General features: G+C 45.9%; 1 long non-coding RNA gene across 1 annotated transcript in view; it reads right to left on the bottom strand.

Annotated features, from left to right (window-relative positions):
* LOC121861876 overlaps positions 1-24,337 on the bottom strand; it is a 69,454-nt gene that overhangs the window by 5,861 nt on the left and 39,256 nt on the right. Inside the window, exon 2 of the long non-coding RNA XR_006088104.1 lies at positions 8,379-8,423. This is a non-coding gene — a long non-coding RNA (uncharacterized LOC121861876). The remainder of the gene's footprint in view (positions 1-8,378; positions 8,424-24,337) is intronic.

The following is a 24,337-nucleotide window of genomic DNA, read 5'->3' on the forward strand; positions in this document are numbered from 1 at the left end:
TGGGTGGCTGACTGGTGCTGTTGGAGGGAGAGGGACATGTGTGGGTGGCTGACTGTGGGAGGGAGGGGACATGTGTGGGTGGCTCACTGGTGCTGTGGGAGGGGGGACATGTGTGGGTGGCTCACTGGTGCTGTGGGGAGGGGGGGACATGTGGGGTGGCTCACTGGTGCTGTGGGAGGAGAGGGACATGTGTGGGTGGCTGACTGGTGCTGTTGGAGGAGAGGGACATGTGGGTGGCTCAATGGTGCTGGGGAGGAGAGGGACATGTGGGTGTGGCTGGTGCTGTGGGGAGGGAGGGGACATGTGTGGGTGGCTGACTGGTGCTGTGGGGAGGGAGGGGGACATGTGTGGGTGGCTGACTGGTGCTGTGGGAGGGGTGTGTGGGTGGCTCACTGGTGCTGTGGAGGGGGCATGTGTGGTGGCTCTGGTGCTGTGGGGAGGAAGGAGGACATGTGGGTGGCTCACTGGTGCTGTGGGAGGGAGGGGGACTGGTGCCATGGGGGGAGGGGGACATGTGTGGGTGGCTCACTGGTGCTGTGGGAGGGAGGGGGACATGTGTGGTGGCTCACTGGTGCTCTGGGGAGGAAGTGGAGATGTCAATATGTGATTCCTTCGCTGGTGTTGTGGAAAGGCGACATCTGTGGACACAAGTAACACTACAAATCAACAGATCGTTCCCCAAGTGTTGTATAGGAGAGACAAACGCAACTAACAGTACTGTGTGTGTGTGTGTGTGTGTGTGTGTGTGTGTGTGTGTGTGTGTGTGTGTGTGTGTGTGTGTGTGAGAGAGAGAGAGAGAGATACTACGCGTGGCCCGCTAAGGTGGCGTGCCGTGTGAGAGAGTCAAGGTGAGGGCTTCTGTGGTGACAGTGGGAAGCTGGTGTGTGTGTGTGTGTGTGTGTGTGTGTGTGTGTGTGTGTGTGTGGGCCAAGTGTGTGGTGAGGCCCTCAAGCTGAGATACTTGTGGTAGGTCGAATTTCTACTGGCTTGTAAGAAACCGATTCAAGAATGTTATTTGTATTTAAGAACACTTGGACACACACACACACACACACACCACACACACACACACACTGAACCGTTAACACATACTTGATAAAATTATATCACCTCATACCTGTATCACATCACACCACCACACCTCATACCTGTACCACCACCGAACCACACCACCACACCACAAATATTCCACAACGTCACACCACTACCACATTACTACCTTCCACAACACACTACTGCTACCCACAACTCACAGTAACTACAGAATCTACCATAACCACACCTATACCACAATGACCACAACACCACACGTGTACCACAACCCTACACCATCTTCAGCCAGACAACCGCGCACTCTATACCACCATAAATCACTACACATCCTCATATCACACCCCCACATATCCCCATCCACACCACCACATAATCCCACATCAACGCATTACCAAATTCCCACACCATCACACACACACTATCAGACACCGCACATCCCTGCATCATCATCAGAACACACATCCTCACACTACCATAACACATCTCCACAGCACTACTACTTTACTGTCACTCGGAATCGAGTATGACGATCATCGAGCTTATGATACAATGATATGAATTTTTAAGGGATGTCACCTTCATTGGTGAGTTTTGAGGTGACTAAAGAAGCCGATACGGGACCAGCAGGGTCTTTCACAGATGTTGCACAGGTGGAGGGTTACATCTAGTGCGGGAGGGGCGGCGGCAGCATCTTTCCGGCGTTGGCGCTTGTCTGCCTCGGTATACAGTCGGGCTAACTCGAAAGTATTCACACCTTCTTGTGTGGTGCTCCTCCAGGCGTTACGGTGTGGAGTAATCGTCTCCCAGGTGAGGGGCCGATATGACACTTTTTCAGGTTTGTCTTAAGACTAACCTTATACCTTTTCAGTTGTCCGCCAGCGTTACGTTTACTATTCGTTAGGTGACTGTAAAGTAGCTGCTTTGGCAGTCTACTGTCGTCCATGCGGGTAACATGATCAGTCCAACATAGTTGTTCATGGATAATGGTAGCCTCGATGTTCCTACAGTTGGTGTCAGCGAGTATGCTGTCACTTGTTCTTTTGTCTTCCCACCGAACTCGGAGGATGGAACGTAGACTACGTTGGTGAAAGTTTTCAAGTGCCTTGAGGTGCCTCCTGTATGTGACCCATGTCTCGCTGTCATATAGCAGGGTGGGGAGGACCACTGCTCGATATACTTGTAACTTTGTAGATAATTTTCAGCTACCTACAGATGAAGACACGGTTTCGGAGTCTGCCAAAGCCTTGAGATGCACATCTGATCCAATGCTGAACCTCTTCATCGATGTCTGCGGTAGTAAACAGGTGGGAGCCCAGATACCTAAAGTGGGTAACATTAGGGTGGGTAGTACCGCTAAGCTGGATGGATGGTGGAGGTGTGGCTGAATCCCCACACCATCACATCCCCACACCATCACACCACACCACACACCGTCACTCCCTACCACACAACACCACCACATCCCCACACCACACACCGTCACTCCCTACCACACAAAACCACCACATCCCCACACCACACACCGTCACTCCCTACCACACAACACCACCACATCCCCACACCACTACATAACACCTCACATCCTCACACCACCATACACCACATATCATTTCACCAAACCACACACCCTCACTCCACACTCCACACCACACATCCCCACACCACCACACATCCCTCACTCCACACACCACACCACATCATCCTCCCTACACACATCCCCACACCACCACACACCCCTCCTCCCACCACACCACACCACATCCCACCACCACACACCCTCCTCCACACCACCACACATCCCACCACACATCCCACACCCACCACACACCCCTCCTCCCCACCTCCACACCACACATCCCCACACCACCCCTCCTCCACACACCACATCCCCACACCACCACATTCCTCCTCCCACTCCCCACACCACCACACATCCTCACTCCACACCACACTCGGGCTCTCTCAACTCCTGTGGGCTTTAAATCACCATACTCGGGTCGAAACAGTGCTATCCCACACCAACCCAGAAGAGCGTCGGCCCCATACTACCACCCCACCACTATGACCCTTAACCTTAACGCCGCCATGTACCAACGTGAGCTAGGAAACAGGTGCGTGTCCAGAGAGTGCCACGCCCCTGTCGGCTGGCCCTCTCCGTGGCACCAATGATGGCACCCCCTTTGTTCCTGACCCAGCTCACACGCCCACACGGAGGCAAAAAATAGATGGTGGGCGTGGGCGGGGCCATTCGCGAGGAGGGGGGAGGGAGAAGTGATGGACTGAGGGAAGGAGGGAGGGAGGGATTAAGGGGAGGGAAGGAGGGAGGGAGGGAGGTGAGCTCGCTGACATACACTCAAGCTTGACGTTCTCATTATGTGTGTGTATACAGTATATACATACCTGTTGTGTGTATGTCTGTAATATTTCATGTATAGTTTTTTTGTATGTACAGTGTATAATATTCTACCTAAACTATTTTTTTTGTAGACCTGTAGTGTATTTGTGTGTGTGTGTGTGTATGTGTGTATGTGTGTGTGTGTGTGTGTGTGTAATATTTATGTATAAATGATGTGTATATAAGCTATGTATAACTATTTTGTGTAAAACTGTCATTTATATTTATGTATACCAGATAAATATACTAGTTTATGTATACCTGTTGTATACTGTATACTTTAATCTGTACTTATTTGTGTATACCTGTTATGTATGAGGAAGTTATTTATCACACATATTCATATACACCTACCATATACTCACACACATACTTGTTACACACATCCATCATAATATACCAATTACCGAACTCCTCTGAGGTCTAACAGTCACACACCCACATACGACATCTGGTCACAATCCACCATCATTTGTCCAAGTTAACGTCGGGACAACACAGACAGACGGACACACAGACGTACGTACAGAAGACAGGGGTCGGGGAGAAGAACGGGAAAGTGTCAAGGTAACTAAAATCATCTTTTTTTATTTTTTGGTAATTATTAATACAAATTCTAATATATTATTTTATTTTTCGTTTTACAAGATTACAAAATTAATAAACTTAATGTATATAAAAAAATAACGACTCAAAATATGACAACAAAATGAGGAGGTGCAGGTAGCCATAATGACGTCACGAAGGGTTGCCACATATCACCAAAATTTCAATATTTTGTTTTTGATCATATTTCATTATTTCTTTTCGTATATAATTAATTCTCTTATTAATCTTCAATTTCTCCTTTATGGTAATTAATCTTAAGGTAGAGAATTAGCGTTTTTTTATTTATTTAATCGTACACTAGCATGTCATGGGAGGATTGTTATTATGGTACATGTTGGTAAGTGATGGTGAGGTGATGCTGGTAGTGGTGGTAGTTGTGGTAGTGGTGATAGTAGTGTTTACGATTGTGGTAGTAGCTGCGTTGATAATTGTAGTAGTTGTAGTGATTGTGGTTGTGATTATGGTTGTGGTAATGGTGGTGATAATCATGATAAGAGTGAAATGGTGGTAGTGGTAGTGATGTTGATAGTGGTGGTAGTCGTGGTAGTGTCTTTAGGAGTGTAATAGTAGTGGTGTGGGTAATGCCTGTGGTAACAATGGTGGTGGTGGTGGTAGTAGTAGCGATTAAGAATGGTAGTAGTGGTAGTAGCAACAGGTATAAGTAGTGGTAGTAGTGGTAGTAATGACAAGTAAAAATAGTGATAGTAATGACAAGTACAAGTAATTGTGGTAGTAGTGGTAGTAGTAATGGTAGTAGCTCTGGCACCGTCAACACATACCCAGGTAATTACAGGTTACAGCTACTGTATTACTGGCCCCCTGGCCCCCTGACTGACACCCGTGACGGCGACGCTGAAGGTGACACCAGCTGAGTGTCAGGTCAACAAGAGTGACACCTGACACCACCACCATTAGCATCAGTTATCGACAGGTGAGATATAATGGCGTTAATTAGTTACCTGTAGTTACTGAAATTACCTGTACTGTCAGTTTCTTGTTGGGATGTGTGTGTGTGTGTGTGTGTGTGTGTGTGCTTGTTATGCTACACACACACACTGCCACATTCTATATATACAGTCACACACACACACACACACACACACACACACACACACACACACACACACACACACACACACACACACACAACCTCATCACAAGCTAAACTAATTTTATAACGTTTGGGACAATTTTTTATTATGTGACTTTTATCTTATATTAACCATTAAAAACCTTTCTTATGTAATACTAAGTTTACTGTGGTTGTGTTGTGGTGGTGGGGTAGTGGTTGGTGGTGGTGGTGTTGATATGGTGGTGGTAGGTGGTGGGTGTGTTGGGTGGTTGGTGGTAGTGGCTGGTGGTAGTTGGTAGTGGTGGTGGGTGGTGGTGGTAGTTGTTGGTGATGGGTGGTGGTGGTTGTGGCAGTGGTTGGTGGTGGTTGGTGGTGGTAGTTGGTGGTGGTGGGTGGTGTGGTGGTGGTGGTGGGTGGTGGTGGTAGTAGGGTGGGTGGTGGTGGTGGTAGTTGTTGGTGATGGGTGGTGGTGGTAGTTGTTGGTGATGGGTGGTGGTGGTGTTGGTTGTGAAGATGGTAATGGTGGTGGTGTGTAGTGGTTGGTGGTGGTGGGGGTGGTGATGGTAGTGAGGTGAGGTGATAATGGTGTGTACAGTGTGGTGATGGCAGAAATGGTAGAGTGGTGATGGTGCTAATGGTAGTGTGCTGATGGTGATAATGGTAGTGTGGTCGACCCAACCAAATAATAAGGATTGATCACCTGTGGTAGAGACGCCTAAAGGGGGGGGGTGATTATTATCCTGGTTGCTGATTGATGTTGTTGTTGATTGTGGTGGTTGTTGGCTGGTGGTGGTTGTTGATGATCGTGAACCACCACCACCTCACCACCACCACACCACCACCACCACCACCACCCACCACCACTACCTCACCACCACCACCACCACCACACCACTACCCTCACCACCACCACCACCACCCTCACCACACCACCACCACTCACCCTCACCACCACTACCTCACCACCACTCACCTCACCACCACCACTACCCCCCACCACCACCACACCACCCCCACCACCACCTCACCCCACACCACACCACCACTACCCCACCACCACACCACCACCACCACCACCACCCCACCACCACCACCACCACCACCACCACCACCACTACCACCACCACCACCTCACCACCACCACCACCACCTCACCACCACCACCCTCACCACCACTACCCCACCACCACCACCACCACCACCACCACTACCTCACCACCACCACCCACCACCACTCACCACACACCACCACACCCCCACCACCACCACCACCCTCACCACCACCACCACCACCACCACCACCACCACCACACCCCTCACCACCACCACCACCACCACCACCTCACACACCACCACCACCACCACCACCACCACCACCACCACCACCACCACCACCCCTCACCACCACTCACCTCACCACCACTACCCCTCACCACCACCACACCACCACCTCACCACTACCTCACCACCACCACCACCACCACTACCTCACCACCACTCACCCTCACCCACCACTACCACCACCACCACCTCACCACCACTACCCCTCACCACCACCACCACCACCCTCACCACCACTACCCTCACCACCACCACCCCTCACCACCACTACCCCTCACCACCACCACCACCTCCTCGCCACTTCACCTTTAACAGTCGTCCTCTTCACAGAATTTCTCCCATGTCTTATCTTTATCGTTGTGTACTGCTCTCTCTTTCCTCTCTGTCTTCCGCTTCTTCCTTAGCTCTTAGCCCTCAGACTTTAAGCCGTCTTTGCGTCCATGAGTGCGTCCATGAGTGTTTCCAGTCCTGTATCCCAGCAGTGTAGCCAGGGAGAGTAGTGGGTACCAGCAGGGAGGATAAGTGTAGCCAGGAGAGAAGTTAGGAGAATAATTGTGTAGCCAGGGAGAGTAGTGGCAGCAACAGGGTGGATAAGTGTAGACAAGGAAAGTAGAAGCATCAAAGGGAGACCAGTAAAGGGAACAGGGAGGGTAGAGGCATCAAAGGGAGAACACATCACAAGAGGGAGAACACAGCACAACAGGGAGAGACACATCACAACAGGGAGAACACAGCACAACAGGGAGAACACAGCACTACAGGGAGCCATCCACTGCTATAACCCCCCCCCCCTCTCCCCGTCTCTTGTGAGGGGGATACAGCCATCCTTACCTAAACGAGTTCCCTCTCATTGGTGAAGGTACATCTATCCCTCTCTACCTATAGTGTCCATCTCCCTCCCTTCCTAGTGAACCCTCACTACTGCCTCCCCACCATGAGGACAGTGCTACCGTGAGGACAGGTGTACCATGAGGAAAGGTGTACCATGAGGACAGGTGTACCGTGAGGACAGTTGTACCGTGAGGACAGGTGTACCTGAGGACAGGTGTACCATGAGGATAGGTGTACCGCAAGGACAGGTGTACCATGAGGACAGGTGTACCATGAGGACAGGTGTACCATAAGGACAGGTGTACCGTGGAGGACAGGTGTACCATGAGGACAGGTGCACCCTCCCCCCACATACCATGATAATACAAAAACACTTTGTCGTCAATTTACATACAAACAATGCCATAACCTGTGTGTGTGTGTGTGTGTGTCTGTGTGTGTGTGTGTGTGTGTGTGTGTGTGTGTGTGTGTGTGTGTGTGTGTATGTGTGTGTGGTCTCAAGTACTTTCTATCTGTATCTCCTCAAAGTACGTACTATGTGAATTAAATTAAAGAAAGTATCTATAGAAAGTAGACAAAGTACCTCTATATACTGTAAAGAAAGTATAATTTTCAGCAATAAATATTTTCCCATTTTTTAAACTTTCTGGTGACAAATACATATACTGTAACATCCGAATAAATGAAAAAAAAACCCTAAACATTTGCTAAATACATATTAATCAAACATGTAACATAAAACTTAAAACATTAACATTCAACATTAAAAATAACGCAATATATTTAACACACATTTAAACATTCATTACCTCACAACATTAACACCCACCAAAACATTTAACATTCGCCATAAACATTTATTAACATCTAACATTAAAACAACCCCAGCTAACATTAAAACCCCCAATATAATTCAACATATGATATAAACACATTAAAACATCTAACACTGAGAACCACCATTACTAACATTCGGTACATTAACGAAATTAACTAAACTAACATTAACACCCACCAAAAAATATTAACAAAATGCAAACAGCTAAAATTAACACCCACCAAAAATATATAACATACCTGGATATATTTTTAGGAGCCGTTCATCGACATCTTGAGACACACCTGTAAACAGAGAGAGATATTTGTAAACAGGTAAAACAAGGAGATAATAGAGATACAGGTGTAAACAAGGAGAGACAACGAGTGAGAGATACAGGTGCAAACAGGTGTAAACAAGGAGAGATGAGTGAGAGAAACAGGTGTAAACAGGTGTAAACAAGGAGATAATAGAGATACAGGTGTAAACAAGGAGAGATAATGGGTGAGAGATACAGGTGTAAACAGGTGTAAACAAGGAGAGATGAGTGAGAGAAACAGGTGTAAACAAGGAGACAAACAGACAATGAGATATAATGGATGTAAACACCATGGTAAACAAAACAGGGAAACAATAAAAAAGACAAAAACTCACACACACACACACACACACACACACACACACACACACACACACACACACACACAACTAAACAATACCCACAACCACAAAGATGTAAACAAAACACATTTCCTTGACTATAAACAAATTCCACCAAACAACAGTTCAGTAATTAGATAAACAAAACTGATAAAGATAATCGCCTAATTTGCATACCAATTATTATTCAAGGGCAAGGTACTAATTACTCACCTATGGTAGTTATAGAAAGTAAAGGAGTTACTTTCACAGAGAAGACGAGGAGTAACGAGAAGGACAGTAGAGAAGGAGGAGAGGTGAAGGAGGAAGAAGAGTAGTAAAGAAGAAGGGAAAGAGCAGAAGGAGGAGGAATGGTAAAGGAGATGATGATGAATAGGAGGAAGAGAGAGAAGAAGAAATGTGAAGAGATTAAAGAAGAGAAGGAAGAGGAAGAGGAAGACTGGAGGGGGTAAAGGAAGACGAAGAAGAGGAGGGGAGGAAGAGGGAAAAGAAGAGTAGGAGAGGAGGAGAAGGAGGAAAGAAGGAGGGGTGGTAAAGGAGGCAAGAGGATGTGAAAAAAAATAGGAGAAAATTGAAGAGGTTGAAGAAAGAGGAGGAGGAAGAAGAGAGGAAGAAGAGAAAAGAGAGAGAAGCAGAGAGGAGGAAGAGGAGGAAGAGGGGTGGAGGCCAGGTAGTCCCTCAGTGTACCCAGACTGTGGGTTGGGGCGCCTCACCTCCAGGTTAATTAGGTACAGGTAAGGACCCTGAGGAGGAGGTGAGAGAGAGAGAGAGAGAGAGAGAGGGGGGGAATGAGGATGGGAGGGAGGGAATGGGGAGGGGAATGAGAGGAGGAGAAGGGATAAGAGAGGGAGGTAGGGAGGGGGAATGAGGGAGAGAAGGAATGGAGAGAGGGAATAAGAGGAGGAGGGAGGAGGGAATGAGAGAGGAGGGAATGAGAGGAGGGAATGATTGAGGGAGGGAGGTAGAGAGAGGATGATGAAAGTAGAGAGAGAGGTAAACATTATGATAAAGGAGGAGGGGGAAGCATGGCGCCTTGTTCTATTCTCATTAGCGCCAGGTGAGGGAGAAGACCTAGGTGAGGGGAGGAGGGAGGGAGAGAAGGAAGAGAGAAAGAGGGAGGGAGGAGAAATGGGTTGAAGGACGGGAGGGTGGGAGAGAAGAGGAGATGACGGGAAAGAGAAAAGAGAGAAGAGAAGAGAGGAGGAGACTGGGTTGAAATCGAGAGAAAGAGGAAGGGAGAGAAAGTGGAAGGGAGGAAAAGAGAAGGGAAGAAAAGGAAGAGAGAGATAGAAATGAAGGGAAGGAAGGTTAGAAAGAAAGGAAGGAATGAAGGGATGAAAGAAAGGAATAAAGAAAGGAGGGAAGGAGGGGCAAAAAGGAAGGAAAGAATGGTAAAAAGAATAAATGAATGAATGAAGGAAGGAAGGAAGGAAGGAAGGAAGGAAGAATGAAGGAATGAAGAAGGAAGGAAGGAAGGAAGGTAAAAGAAAGAATGAAGGAATGGAAGGAAGGAAGGAAGGAAGGAAAAAGAAAGAATGAAGGAATGAATGAGTGAAGGAAGGAAGAAGGAAGGAAAGAAGAAGGGTAAAAAGAAAGAATGAAGGAATGAAGGAATGAAGAAGGAAGGGTAAAAGAAAGAATCAAGGAATGAATGAAGGAAGGAAGGAAGAAGGAAGGAAGGAAGGAATGGTGTAAGGCAGCAACCATACCTGTACTCATTAACCAGACACACACACACACACACACACACACACACACACACAGAAAAACAAGGAAAACAACACAAAGAACAAGAAAAAGAACAACAACAACAACAACAACAACAACAACGCCAGGCTCTCCCTTCACCGTAAGAACAAAAATAGAAGTCGCCTGGCTTATTGCCCGCTCGCCCACAGTGGCACTCACATTGTACTTGCACTAATGGTTTAAGTGTCCAGGAAGGTGGTGGGGAGGGGTGGGTGAGGGGAGGGGGGAGGTAAGCCACAGAAAGGATGTAGGAGGATAGAGAGAGAGAGAGAGAGAGAGAGAGAGAGAGAGAGAGAGAGAAAACGGAGAGAGAGAGAGAGAGAGAGAGAGAGAGAGAGAGAGAGAGAGAGTGAAAGAAATGAAAAAGGAAAGACAAATGGAAAAACAGTAAATGAAAGAAAAATGGAAACAGTTAATGAAAGAAAATGAACCAAGATAAGATAAAACGAATAAAATGGTTTAGTGAAAAGGTGAGAGAGAGAGAGAGAGAGAGAGAGAGAGAGAGAGAGAGAGAGAGAGAGAGAGAGAGAGAGAGGAAAGAAAGAAAGATAGAAAGAAAGAAAGATATAAATAAAGAAATAACTCAAGGGTCAGGAGGAATATTGAGACGAGAAAATATGAATATGGAAAGGTTAAAGGAATAGAGCAATAAAGGCACTTAGAGAGAGAGAGAGAGAGAGAGAGAGAGAGAGAAAAGAGAGAGAGAGAGAGAGAGAGAGAAAATAAAAATTACCCTGAAAAAGAAAACGAGGAGAGAAAGAGAGAGAATAAACCTGACCTGAGAGAGAGAGAGAGAGAGAGAGAGAGAGAGAGACGAGAAAAAAATCAATAAGGAACGCATTAAAGAGAGGAAGGAAGAAGGGGACAACGATGAGAGAGAGAGAAACTAAAAGAAGAGAAAGAGGGAGGAAGAAGAGGAGGAGGAGAGAAGGAAAGGAGAGGAAAGAGGCAGCTGAGGAGGAAAGAGAGAGCACGGCCGGGCTAAAGAGCACAAAATCAGGGAAAATGGGAATATGATCCTAAGGGGGGGGAGGAGGGAGGAAGAGGAGAGGAGGAGGAGGAGGAGGAGGAGGAGGAGGAGGAGGAGGAGGGTTGCAAAGGCCAGGCAGTATCGAACACTCCTCCTCGATGACGACTACTTTTGCCAGCGAACAGAATTTCACCTTCCAGCATCTCCCACAACTACATACTACAACACGCTATGTAAGTTTAAAGAAAGTAGGTGAGAGAGAGAGAGAGAGAGAAGATATGTAGAAACAGGAGGAGGTAGGAGGTAGTAGCAGTAGGTAGAAGACGATGAGGCAGGAGATGGTGGTGGTGGAAGGCGCCCTCTGTGAAGCCCGATAATCGTTGGGGAAGGAGAGCGGACGCCACCGTGGGTACAGTCTGTCTGGCGGGCGGGTCTAGGAGGTTAGGACCAGCCAACCACCCAACGAATCACCCACCCCACCCTCCGACCCACCCACCTACCCCAGCGCGCCAAAATATTAAGCGCCTGCAGCAAGGTGTCACGCATCCTTCATGATGTTCTCCGGCGACCCTGGCGGAGCTTGTGTGGGCTGGCTGTCATCTACGGCAGCTCTAGCGAAGCTTACGAGTGTTGGCTGTCACCCTGGCTGATGGTTGTCGCCTGCAGCAGTACTACAGGTGTAGATGAGCAGTACTGTTGTCACAGTACTACTGGCAGCCTGTATGAGTACTGACTGTCACCTACAGTACTCCTGAAGCCTGTAGGAGTACTGGTTGTCACTCACAGTACTCCTGGCAGCCTGATGAGTACTGACTGTCACCTACAGTACTCCTGGCAGCCTGTAGCAGTACTGGTTGTCACCTACAGTACTCCTGGCAGCCTGTAGCAGTACTGGTTGTCACCTACAGTACTCCTGGCAGCCTGTAGGAGTACTGGTTGTCACCTACAGTACTCCTGGAGGTACCCACAATACCTCGACTGGACACCATCAGCACTACTCACCTCCCACAGCACTCCTGGCCAAACAGCACAACATGAGTGCCCGTCCCTCCCAGCGCTCTTGGTAGAGGCTCTCAGTAGCACTAATCTTCCACGGCGGCCCTGGCAGAACATTATACTACCTGGGTACGACCTCCAACACACTCTAACGCAGACCCTACTCTACGTAGATACAACCTCCAACACACACAAACAACAACCCACACACTCTAATGCACATAGTGTAATAAACACCAACACATAATGCACAAACAACCAACACAAACAAACTAACCAACACACTCAACACATAGTGTAATATCTAAGTACAACCCCAACACAAGTAAATCTACCAACACACTCTAATGCACATAGTGTAATATCTAAGGTACAACCTCCAACACACTCTAATGCACATAGTGTAATATCAGAACACCCAACACACAATAAGATATCTAAGTACGACCTCAAACTAACGCATACTAGAGGAGACCCCCCCTCCCCTGTTGGTTAGGTACGACCTCTAACGTACCCCAGCGTAGAATAATAGCCATCAACCAATCACGACCCATAAAGTACAACTTGTGGGTCTTACTAATTACGAGATTTAGGAGTAATGATAAGTAGGAATCTTAAGCCAAGTAAACAATGTGTTTTTGCTCGTAACAAGGCTAATAAAGTACTTGGGTTCATACAAAGGAGTGTTAGTTACAAGACTGGCGAGGTCTTCCTAAAACTATATCTTGCGCTTGTGAGACCACACCTGGATTACGCAGTTCAGTTCTGGTCACCGTACTACAGAATGGATATAGAATCCTTGGAAAGAATTCAGAGGAGAATGACAAGACTAATCCCGGGCATTGGGAACCTTGAGTACAGAGACAGGTTAAAGCATCTTAATTTGCACTCCCTCGAGAGACGAAGAGTGAGGGGCGACCTGATAGAGGTGTATAAATGGAAGTCAGGGTTAAACAAAAGGGACATTACAAAGGTACTCAAACTATCCAACCAGGAACGAACTCGTAACAATAGTTTTAAATTAGACAAATTTAGATTTCGGCGTGAAATAGGTAAACACTGGTTTGGAAACAGAGTAGTGGATGAATGGAACAAGTTACCAAATATCTTCATTAACTCGAATACGCAGAATAGCTTCAAACATAGGATGGATGCTTATATGAGCAATACGGGTTGGGTGTAAACGGGACTGCCCAGTATGGGCCAATGGGCCCGCTGCAGTTTCCTCCATTCTTATGTTCTTATGTATACCAACTAGAGGACCAGTGTACCCCCATCACGACCCCTAGTGAAGAGGACGACCACTAAAGTACACTCAAAGGTCGTACCATCTCGCATTACCAACGGAATACAAATCACTACTACTGTTACCAAAGGACTACCGTTAACAGGGCGAGGAGGGGGTGATGGGGGGGTGAAGTAAGTATCCAGGGAGAGCAGAATTTGGGGGTCGTTTTCCTCCTGCAGATGGACGACCACCTCTTAAATTAGTGAATCTGGAACGTCTTGTTGGGTCGTGAATTTCGTCTGTACGACCCAATTAGGCCAGAGGTGTGATAGGAGGGGTAGTGGAGGTGCAAGGGGGAGGGGTGAGGTAGTGGGTAGGAGGAAGGGAAAAGGGAGTGGGGAGAAGGTGGGGAAGGGAAGAAGAGGGGAGGAGGTAGGGAAGGAGGAGTGGGGAGAAGGTGGGGAATTAGGAAAAGGTGGGGAAGGAAAGAAGAGGGGAGGAGGTAGGGAAAGGGGGAGTAGGTAGGAAGGGAATAAGCAGAAGGGAGGAGGTGGGGAAGAGGGAAGTGTGGGTGAGAGAGAGAAGGAAGAGAGATGGAGGAAGAAGAAGGCAAAGGTGAGATAATAGAAGTTTATAAATATATCGCTACACATCCTGGGTCTTAGTAACTGCTAAGTAACAACATCACACAACAAAAAGATCATCCAACTTCCTTGAGATAAATGTATAGTATATATCAGGTGCAGCTCAGGTTCTCAACTGGCTCAGCCATGTTAATATTGTTATTATTATCCACTCTGTATCTGTGTTGTTCTGGCTAAATAAACTGTTTCAATTCAATTCAATTTCATCCAACAACAACCACCACCACCACCACCACGAAAAATGAATGCAGACTATCACACATCCACATAGTTCAGGTAGACAGAGGTAGAGTGTATGTCATTTTAGTATAATGAAGTATATCCCAATACCTGAGTAGACTGCCTAGATCCCTGACCTGATGTTGCTGAGCTATATTGACCTCGCCTATAGATCTTACCTGACTTGACCTATACTACTTGTTATCTGGTGACCTGACTTGACCTATGCTGCTGCTTGTTATCTGGAGACTTGATTTGACCTGTGCTGATGCTGCTTGCCCAAAGAACGCAAGAGAGAGAGAGAGAGAGAGAGAGAGAGAGAGAGAGAGAGAGAGAGAGAGAGAGAGAGAGACGAAGATGCACCTGTAATTTGCTCTCCAGGGTACAATGGGGTGCTGTTACTCTACGGTCGGTGAAGGGTGTGGGTATACGTCATAAGCTGGAGTGAATCAATGTGGTAATAGGTGATATAATGGTTTCCAAAGGCACAGTAAAAGTATAAAAGTGTTACAAAATTATTAATACTTAGACAATATGTATATTTTTTTAAGAGATGATTTAAAGGAAGGGAGCGTAGTCTTTGCTCGGATGGGTGGGGATAAGTTGTTCCACACCTTCACTCCATGATATTTTATGGAGGTCTGGGACTGAGAGGAACACATGGGAGGGTGGATTTAGAAGCTCTGGGTGTCTTAAGTTGTATCTCTGGTAATCCTGGAACTGGATATAGTTATCCTCAAACAAGTGATTAACAGATTTATAAACAAATAAGGCACAGCAGTAAGTGTTAATATCCTCAAATTTTAAAATGGTCAAATCGGCAAAATGTTCGTTAGTGTGATCAGTTTTTTCACGTAGGTCCATTGTCCGCACAACTTTCTTCTGGGCAGTGACCAAGGGTTGTGTTTAGTGGAGCCAGAGGCCGCCCCAATAGTGTGTGACAGTGGTAAACAAGGTCATCATACATTTCTTTCACTGTTGAAAGAGTGAGTGACTGACGATTATGATACAGGATACCGTCCTGTTTATTGATTTTACTGTGAATAGCTTATATGTGGTTTCTCCAGTTTAGTTTAATATTATTATTAATTATTATTATTATTATTATTATTATTATTAATAGTAGTAGTAGTAGTAGTAGTAGTAGTAGTAGTAGTAGTAGCAACAGCAACATTAGTAACAGTAGCAAGACTGGCCGAGGTGTTATCTGAACAGAAGCCCAGAAGTCAAGATGCCAACTGTCCTCTATACCTTAGGTCAGCATTGCTTTGCCTCAGGGGAACGATCATCGGCCCCTAAGCCAACAACAGTCGAAGATACTGACTATGAGGCAACAGTCACTGAGCGATGCATAGATCTGCAGCTTAACTAACTCTGCTAGGATAGTTACTTTTGTATTAGGATATTTAGTGTTAAGGTAATAAAATGGTGGCGAAGGTGTGGCTATTGGGGGAGGCTGGAGGCCACGTAAAAAAAAAACGTAGTAGTAGTAGTAGTAGTAGTAGTAGTAGTAGTAGTAGTAGTAGTAGTAGCCAATTGCCAGCAAGTCTTTCCTCAGTGTGAAGCCAGAACATTATGAACGGGCAATGGAGGTGTTCGGTGGAAGTGAGGTCAAAATAACAATGGATGGCCAAAGACACCTAGGCGCAGTAATCGGCACGACGGACTTCAAGACCGAGTACGTAATGGGAAAGGTGAATGAGTGGGTCAGGGAAATCCAAGCTATGTCTGATATTGCTAACACAGAGCCACATGTGGCTTTTGCAGCATTCACCCACGGAGTCAAGCATCACTGGAACTACCTGATGCGCACTATCCCTGATATCTGACCCCTCCTCCACCCTCTGGACGAAGCTATCAGCATCAATTTCATTCCCAAATTAGTGAAACATCTTCACTTAACCCCAGCAGAAAGATCACTCCTTGCACTACCACCGAGACTGGGAGGAATGGGATTGTCTAATCCAGAGGAGATTGCTGCCACCGAACACCAAAACTCAGTTAAACTCACAGCAGCCCTCACCAACCATATAATAGCTCAGAATGCGACAGGCGTGGTGGATACAAGCGAAGTAAACAAGATTCGACAGTCCATTACGACAGAACGACAGCACAGCCAAAGTGATAGGTGCAGCAACTAATGATGCAAGTACCAGAGAATTTGAAAAAAAAGTAGCTATGGCACAGGAGGTGGGCACCTCGAACTGGTTAACTACGTTACCGATAAGGGCAAATGGTTTCAGTCTTAATAAACAAGAATTTACAGATGCCATTGCTCTAAGGTACGGTCGGCCAGTAGAAGGTTTACCCTCCCAATGCGTGTGTGGCTCTTCCTATGACGTCGATCACGCCATGGTGTGCAAGAAAGGGGGCTTCATATGTATGAGGCATGACGAAGTAAGGAATCTCACTGCAAATATGATGAAGGAAATATGTCATGATGTCAGGGTAGAACCGACCCTCCTTCCATTGGACGGTGAGAATTTCTAACATAGGACTTTAAACACATCCAACAAAGCCCGTGTTGAAGTCATTGCTCGAGGATTCTGGACGCGGGGACAGCGAGCCTTCTTCGACATCAGGTACTCAAAATACACTAGTTTGAGAGAACGTGTTGTATTTTAAGTTTCAAAGTGTTTCCAAGTACACAGGTTCGAGGGGTGTTAACAAACCAGCTAAAATGACCACAGAGCATTGTTTATATCTCCACGGGGGGGGGGAGGGGGTCCTCTCGTTTACGTCTCTCACCTCCTCCAGGTATCACGCATATGTCCTGTGTCTTTTAAGGTACAGTGACGAATAACATTAGCAACGATAACAGTAACAGTAACAACAACAGTAACAGTAACAGGAGCAGCAGCGGTCATGGACGGTACAAAAATGGAGGTGGAGTGACAGCCAGGCGGCGCCCGTGTGGGACAACGCCCAGAACTGCCGCGCCCCCGCCCACACGCCCACGTCCACGCCCGCCCCCACGTCCTCCTACACGTCCACAACCTCCCCCCTCCCATGCCCTCAACCGCCTACACGCCCAGTTCCTGCTCCACGCCCGCCCACTCTCTAGTGTCTACACCCACTCATATCCTTATCCACCCTCATCCACACTTTTTACCCCCACCCTTATCCAGCCACACACACACACACACACACACACACATTACGTAAATACACACGTATATACCCACATGCAATCGCTCACACACAATATGCTGTCACATACACGCCCACACATAAAACAACACACACACACACACACACACACACACACACACACACACACACACACACAACGGAACATCAATAGCACAATTTAACCTTTCCATCGCGCCATAAACGGAAGTGTAGGTGGCCAAATGAGACACACACACACACACACACACCTCTCTCTCTCTCATTTTACTTATTATTCATTTTTCTCTTTATTTCATTTGGCCTCTTTTTCCCTATCTTCTCTCTTTATCTCACTTTTGTCCTCTCTCTCTCTCTCTCTCTCTCTCATACAATCGTCCCATATACCGTGTTACTAGGCGCCAGGGCTCACGTGTTAACAACTAGTAACTAGCACCTTACACGCTGCTTCATGTCAACGGCTTCACTAGCAGCAGGTAACTCGCCCCTAGCAGGAGTAGACAAGTGGATTTCCCCTCACCTGAAGTCACTAGTGTTGGACTCATAACTGCATATTTTCCCTTGTTCCGCCATAAGGTAGTTTTTTCCGTCATAATGTAGTTTTTTCCAGTCATAATGTAGTTTTTCCCGTCATATTGTAGTTTTTTTTCCGTCATAATGTAGTTTTTTCCAATCATAATGTAGTTTTTCCCGTCATATTGTAGTTTTTTCCGTCATTATGTAGTTTTCCCCGTCATATTGTAGTTTTTTTCCATCATTATGTAGTTTTCCCCGTCATAATATAGTTTTCTCGTCATAATGTAGTTTTTCCCGTCATAGTGTAGTTTTTTCCGTCATAATGTAGTTTTTTCCGTCATTATGTAGTTTTTCCGACATTATGAAGTTTATCCCCGTCATAATGTAGTTTTTTCCGTCATATTGTAGTTTTTCCCGTCACAATGTAGTTTTTTTCCATCATTATGTAGTTTTCCCCGTCATAATATAGTTTTCTCGTCATAATGTAGTTTTTCCCGTCATAGTGTAGTTTTTTCCGTCATAATGTAGTTTTTTCCGTCATTATGTAGTTTTTCCGACATTATGAAGTTTATCCCCGTCATAATGTAGTTTTTTCCGTCATATTGTAGTTTTTCCCGTCACAATGTAGTTTTTTTCCATCATTATGTAGTTTTCCCCGTCATAATATAGTTTTCTCGTCATAATGTAGTTTTTCCCGTCATAATGTAGTTTTTTCCGTCATTATGTAGTTTTTCCCGTCATATTGTAGTTTTTTTCCATCATTATGTAGTTTTCCCCGTCATAATATAGTTTTCCCGTCATAGTGTAGTTTTTTCCGTCATAATGTAGTTTTTTCCGTCATTATGTAGTTTTTCCGACATTATGAAGTTTATCCCCGTCACAATGTAGTTTTTCCCGTCATAATGTAGTTTTTTCCGTCATTATGTAGTTTTTCCGTCATTATGTAGTTTATCCCCGTCATAATGTAGTTTTTCCGTCACAATGTAGTTTTTCCCGTCACAATGTAGTTTTTCCCGTCATAATGTAGTTTTTTCCGTCATTATGTAGTTTTTCCGTCATTATGTAGTTTATCCCCGTCATAATGTAGTTTTTCCGTCATATTGTAGTTTTTTCCGTCAAAATGTAGTTTTTTCCCGCTACAACATAGTTCCTCTGTATTTTCCATACTAACACCTTGGTCGTACCCGAACCTGGGCATTCTACCCGTATTAGGAATTAGTTTTATTTCCGGGTATAAAACAGGCTTTTCCCGTATTCAAACCAGTTCTACCGCGCGTGTATAAACTGGATCTTGTGCTCGCTTTACAACCCGTATAAATACAGCAGTGAAGATGATTGGTTGTGTACCTTTTATCACCTTAAGACGCCATCACTAACAAGCACAAACAAGAACAGGTAAACACAAAACAAAAACAATGCCCTGCTCATCCATGCCTCCCTTCCACGACCTGCTCATCCACGCTTCCCTTCCACGACCTGCTCATCCACGCCTTGCTTATCCACGCCTCCCCACGCCCTAAGCCAGGTATTGGCAGAGGGTCGTCTCGGGTGATCCACGACCATGACTGACTCTCTCTCTCTCTCTCTCTCTCCATCACCAACTCACGCATCTCTCCCTTTCTTTCTTACACACACACACACACACACACACTTCTTTGCCACATTCTCTCACTGAAACCCTCACATCCCTCCTCTTCCCCACCTCTCCTCCCTCACCTTCCTCCCCATCCCTCTCCTTCTTCACCTTCCCTCCCCACCTTCCTCCTCTCACTCCCTCACCTTAACTCCTCCCTCTCACTCCCTCACTCTCCCACGGGTCAGGGTGGCCATATCACAACCCCTCATAACACCTGAAAATGCCCTCAAATGCCCTCAAAATGCCTCATAACACCTTATAATACCCACTGATGCTTCAATAACTACCTCATAATGCCCCGTTACCTCATAATGGCCCACTACCTCATAATGCCCCACTACCTCATAATGCTCCACTACCTCAAAATGCTCAATTACCTCATAATGACCCACGACCTCATAATGCCCCGTTACCTCATAATGGCCCACGACCTCATAATGCCCCGTTACCTCATAATGCTCCACTACCTCAAAATGCTCAATTACCTCATAATGACCCACGACCTCATAATGCTCCGTTACCTCATAATGCCCCACGACCTCATAATGCTCCACTACCTCATAATGCTCCACTACCTCATAATGCTCCGCTACCTCATAATGCCTTATCACTACAATAATAATAATAATAATAATAAACGGTTTATAAATAGATTTGCAGCCTAGATCTTTAACCCCCACAAGTCTGTCTGTCTATCTGTCTGTCAATACACGATAACTCTTACAATTGACAGGATAGGAATTCGATCTGTCTCTCGTTTCCGCAAAAGCCTTTCTGTCCCTGTCTATCTTAGGGCCCCTGTGTTTCATGTTTCTGTCTAAACTAGATATCTAACCTGTCGACATCATATCTGTCTATTTTGGTAATTTAAATAATTTCCCGACGATTAAACCACCGTCTATACTTTAACCTTCGTGTATCTGTCTAATTGTACCTGTCACTTCTACCGTCTCTAATGCCCCGAGAGACGAGCTATCAACTCCCTGTCTCTTAAGTTTTGTATCTGTCTATGTGTACGTCTGTCAAGGCTCACAGACATCTCTCCCGTCTCTCTGCATACCTGACAGACTTCCAGAGACTTTAACTATCTCTTAAATACCTGTTATCTCTCCCTGTCTCTTAACCTCGTCTCTAGCACACCCGATATTGGATTTATCTGTGTGTGTGTGTATGTGTGTATGTATGTGTGTGTCTTTACGTCTACTGTACACACACACACACACACACACACACACACACATGTATATATAGCCTTTGTGTACACAGACCTCCATCTAGCCGTGTGTACTTGGCCATCTCTTCTTCCATCCCTCTCACCTCTCCTTCCATCCCTCTCACCTCTCCTTACCTTCCTCCCTCCTTAGATCCTTCCTTCCTTCCCTCTCTCTCTCTCTCAGAACATAAGGCCACACAATACACCTCTTATATTTATACAGTATACAAGTTTATAATACAGTAGGCCACATGACGTTGTTAGATCTCATGTACTGTATAAACACACCGTATTCATGCAGTATAAGAGGTACTGTATTAATAGATCAACTCACATACAGTATACAGGCAGTGGAGGGAGACTGACCAAGCCGAAGTAATGTGTTAGTTGAGGTCACAGTAGTTAGAGGTCACCTGTTGTGTTATCACTGACCAGGCGAGGTTGAATGTCTCTGAGTATGGGGTTATATACGTATGTGTGTGTGTGTGTGACCTGTGGTGTATTGGTCAGCATGCTCGCTTCGCAAGCCAGCGGACCCGGGTTCGATCCCCGGGCAGGGTGAAACTATGGGCAAGTTTCTTTACGCCATTTGCCTCTGCCTACCCAGCAGTAATTGGGGACCTGGATGTTAATCGATTTGCGGATCATAATCCGGGGTAATGGTTAGCCAGTGCAGTTAGTGAGTTGTCCGGTCTTCTCGGACTATTCCTTGACACTGGGTCATGCAACTCGTTAACTCAGGGTGTGGTTGTGGTGTTGGCGACAGCTTCTACACCGTAAACAAATTCACGCCTAGGTGGCCCTTGGGCCGGCCATCCTCGTTACACGAGGGGCAACCATTATGTACCTGTGTGTGTGTACGTTTGTGTGTGTATCTATGTCTGTATGTGTCTGTGTGTATGTGCCTATGTTTGTGTGTATACCATTGTTGTGTTGTGTGTATCTGTGTGTATGTGTCTGTCTGTGTGTGTGTGTCTATGTCTGTATGTATCCTCGTGTGTATGTAGGTACAGTATAAGTTTATGAGAGAGTGAAAAAACCTTGGAATCTTTATACAACGAAACACAGGTTAACAAAGTAAGTAATTAACAACACTGATGATGACGCGACATGAAGAAAGGGAATAATTTAGGTATGCATGAGAGAAGAAGATGGTGATGGTGTAGAAAATATTGCGTAATTTGCCTGGTGACCCCTGACCTCTTCCTGACCCTGGGGGGGGACCTAACCTACCTCATTTAAAGGGGTGGTCTTTCTGTCGCGTCGTGTTCTCGTCTGTTAACTCTGTCTGTCTGTCACACTCTTACCTGTCTACGGGGTATGTATCTATTTAATTCACTCTATCTATCTATCTGTCTCATTCATTTACACATTCTCTCCTAACTGGGGTCCATTAAGATTGGTACTCGGCACAGTTGGGGGCCTATTAAAACTGGGGCCCATTAAAACCGAACAAAACAAAATGTAAAGTGTGTGGCCAGACATATGGCCACACACTTGAACACTACGTCCTCGACTGTGTGAAGATAGAACCTTTTAGGGACAGGTCCAAGCACACTGTGTGTGAAATGGCACAACACTTCATCTCTAATGGCAAGATAGCCGACATATTAAGATTGTATCCACTTTTTTGCACTTAGTAGCTATATCAGTTCTCATGTATAGAACCAAACACACAATGTGCTTGAATACTTCTCACGCAAATGTGAATAACAAAGTGTACGGCCAGACATACTGCCTCACACGCCTGTACTCACGCAGTTGTGAATAAGTTACCCTTTATGTACAGAACTGAACAAATAATGTATTTGAAAACACTCTTTTAACATTGAATGCCATAATATCCTGACCACGGGGTCTGTTATACACACCCTTTGTGGCTTCTGCTCTATAATCCTTTTGCGCTACCGCTCACAGGACGATTATGGGGTGCACAATAAACTAGCCCCTGTAGGTGGTAAAGTTCAATTAATTGCAACTGGGGCCTATTAGGAGTAAGGATTATAAGTACGAGTGCCTATTAGAACTGGGGACTATTAGGACTGGGGTCTATTATAACTGGGGTGTGTTAGGACTGGGGTCTATTAGAACTGGGGTCTATTAGGACTGGGGTCTATTATAACTGGGGTGTGTTAGGAAAGAGGTCCATTGAACCAGGAGATGAAGTAACACCACCAGGGAGAGGCTGTGTCAACAGGTCAATTCCTCGGTTATCGCTCCTGTGTACACTAGAGTTTGTTCCGCTGCTGATAACACATTCCACCGACACACCCCTACCTGGGATCTGTCCACACCTGTCTGTATACCTAACACATACCTGGACTGGACACCTAAATCACACACACACACACACATAATAATAATGGTTGCCCCTCGTGTAACGAGGATGGCCGGCCCAAGGGCCACCTAGGCGTGAATTTGTTTAAGGTGTAGAAGCTGTCGCCAACACAACAACCACACCCTGAGTTAACGAGCTGCATAACCCAGTGTCAAGGAATAGTCCGAGAAGACCGGACAACTCACTAACTGCACTGGCTAACCATTACCCCGGAATATGATCCAAAAATCGATTAACATCCAGATTCCCCTGCCAAGGGATCGAACCTAGGTCCGCTCGCTTGCGAGGCGAGCATGCTGACCATTGCACCACAGGTCACACAAACACAACATTTCTGTCTCTTGTCACTGCTTGTCTGTCCATCTCCACCCCCCCCAGGATAGCACTGGAGGAGGTAGGACTGATCTGACGAGAGAGAAAGAGAGAGAGACATCATACGCCTGGCAGCACAGATAAGCCAACGGGTGCACCAGAGGACCACACCTGGGAGCCTCAAACCGTCCCAAACTATCATACGGCACTGAAGGTCACACTGGGCTTCACAACAACAAGAGAAACGTATATTAAAAAGACTGAAAAATACACCTAGAAAAGTACCCGGGCTACAGGAAGGATACAAATGCCTGTGTATACCAAGTGTACCTCTGTATATGTTCCCTCTCACCTTTCATACAGCTTAAAAATATACACCAGTACATTGTGTGACACGGAATTATGTATAAAATCATGGGGAGGGAGTTTTACGCCACCTGACCCGTCACATATTGGTGGTCATTCTCTGCTGGGATTTGAGTTATTGTGTTTATAATGTTGGGTTGAGTTATGTGATTATTGATAACTCCATTGTGCTGAGAGTAGAATTATTTTAAATATTATTATTATTATTATTATTATTATTATTATTATTATTATTATTATTAT

Source organism: Homarus americanus, unplaced genomic scaffold (assembly GCF_018991925.1).
Source record: "Homarus americanus isolate GMGI-L3 unplaced genomic scaffold, GMGI_Hamer_2.0 scaffold39889, whole genome shotgun sequence".
In the NCBI taxonomy this organism is placed as follows: domain Eukaryota; kingdom Metazoa; phylum Arthropoda; class Malacostraca; order Decapoda; family Nephropidae; genus Homarus; species Homarus americanus.